Genomic DNA, 2500 nt, shown 5'->3' on the forward strand with positions numbered 1-2500 from the left:
GAGGGGGAATGGTGTATGTCTTAATTGGAACTGATCCAAACAGCAAACGCAAGTGCGCGATTGCTGCGATGAGCGGAAAGGGGGAAAGAGGTTTAAAATTATGTTTTGTAACTTCCGTCCAGCATCGCCGGTGGGCGAGGTATCTGGAACACAATATTAATTTGATTTACCGCCGCTTCGTTTGGCCCGTTTCAATGCCTAAAAGTATGCGGTGTTAAGCTGCAAAGCTAGTTTAATGTGCAATGGTCAAATTTGATGGCAAAAAGGCTTTGCAAAAGGTGAATACACTTACATATCTTGTTAAGTTAGCTCCCAAAATATGCTCGAAAAGTTGCAGTTTATCATGGCATTTGCAAATAAAATCGATAGATAGTTTTCTTCAACCAAATCGTCAAACCGTTTTTGGTTCAAATCAAAAGACTTTAAGCGACGAACCCGGTTTGATCATAGTGTGATCAATTTTTCAACTTCAAAAATCTACCAAAAATCGAAAAATTAGCAATTCGACAAAAACTCGACGGAGCGAGGATAAACTAATAATCTATGAAATGAATATTGATTTGCATAGTTCAGATGATCCATCACATGGCTACGATGGGCACCGGAAAAAGTACTTTTTCGAAAACACGCCTTCTTAAATTTGATGCCATGGGTGAAGTTTTCAACAAATCTTCCCCAAAACAGAACCAATTATCCTTGAAAAGATTCAGTTTAATATGACATTCACTTGAGAGAAATAAATTGAATGGTTTCTTCACAAAAAATCGCCAAAAATGAGCCTTTTTTTACCAAAATTAACCTTGACCCCCCTGAAGGACTCGTTTGGGCATTCTTAATCCTAAAAATAATTCCAAAGACTGATTTGAAATTCAAGTGTTCACGTAGAAACTGACCGTATTAGATTGATGAGGGTAGATTTTCATTTACCAAAATAACATGCCAATGAGCGCTAAGTAATGACACTTCGTGGAACGTGTTAACGGTGATATCGATGATGAAAATTACTTTCTTCACCCCATCGTCGTTTGACGAACATCAGCAACCATTACCACGACCAGTTTTTGGGGTGGTGGTGGTTGACATTCCGTTACATCGTTACGCTCCGATGGTTTCCAATGAAGTGGATCACCCACCACCGAGCAAACGGCCTGCGTCACTGGAAGGGTAATTCTATTTTTACATTCTACTACCCCCGACTTCAGCTCTACCGGCTTCGTCCTCGATCCGATACCGAGATTACTCTCACCGCAGACGACGAATTCTTATGAACAAATTTGATTTCTTTTGGTGGAAAGCAGGAAAAAAAGGAGAATAATCAAAAGCGAAAAGCGAGATACCGTGGGCTACGCTCCGATGGCAAGTAAACGATCGACGGCCGCGACCGTTGTTGATGCCGATCAAACACTCCGCACCGCTCGGCACAGTCCAACGGTAAGGATAACTCGATTCGGCGGCACCATTAAAAAGCAATTTCCTTTCGTCCTAGATGGATTGTGGGACGTACCAGGAAGCGGAGAACCGAGCGTATAGCGATTTCTAATCACCTCTACCTCGGAGGCCGTCAAAGGCCGAGTGCAAAAATCCGTCCACTAATTCCTTCGGTAAAGACTTCCGGTTGGATATGATTCGTTTGCAGCGGAAGTGGCAAAGAAAATTTAATTTAAATGTTTACAGAACGTGGCGAGGTCGCTCACTACGCTTTCAGGCCGGGCGTGAAGTGAAATATTATTAATATGTCCTCACACCCGGGCGCACTGGAGACCCCCCCCCCCCCCCCCCCCTGGTTGGATCGGAAGGGCTACCCAGATACTTGAACCGGCCAGAATGGGAACCGGGAAGCAAAAAAAAGCCTCGAAATGCGAATAGAGTCACGTTCGGGCTTTCATTTTCTCGTTATTCGTGACCGCCGATGGAACTCGAGGATGGGAATGCGTCCGGAGGACAACAAGTGTGCGTGTTCAATCATGTGTTGGCTCTCGTCGAGTGTTGCTTCTTCACACCGCAACGCACGGCCATTCCCGACGATGACCCAAGCATATGTTGGATGCTCCTCTTGTGACTCAATATCGAGTCCAAGCTCTTCGCTGCGCACCATCTGGGGAATGTGCTGAAGGATGAGTTCGAGGAGAAATTGCATTCCAAAAATATGATAAGCATGCAAACACCATATTATACGATTTGGAATCACCAGCACCATCAGCATCTCAGCAAACCAATCGCAGCACCGCAATACGGGCTCTCGGTTGTCACGGGCAACGGCATCCGAATCCTCACTCCCCTCCCGGGAGTCGGCAGCAGCAATCAGGCCCGGCGCTTAGCGTATGTTTGTTGGTGGAAAATTTGAATGAAAATAGCGATGAGCAGAGCGCAGATTCACGCGTCCACGTACAATATGGCCACGCTAGATCCCCTCGCCAAAAGAGCACAGAAACGCAGCTTGTGTAGCTTGTTCCCGTTTATTTTTGGCCAGCACCCGACTGAATCGGTGACTCGAACGAAT

The sequence above is a fragment of the Anopheles aquasalis genome, chromosome 2 (genome assembly GCF_943734665.1).
Source record: "Anopheles aquasalis chromosome 2, idAnoAquaMG_Q_19, whole genome shotgun sequence".
NCBI classification, from domain to species: Eukaryota; Metazoa; Arthropoda; class Insecta; order Diptera; family Culicidae; genus Anopheles; species Anopheles aquasalis.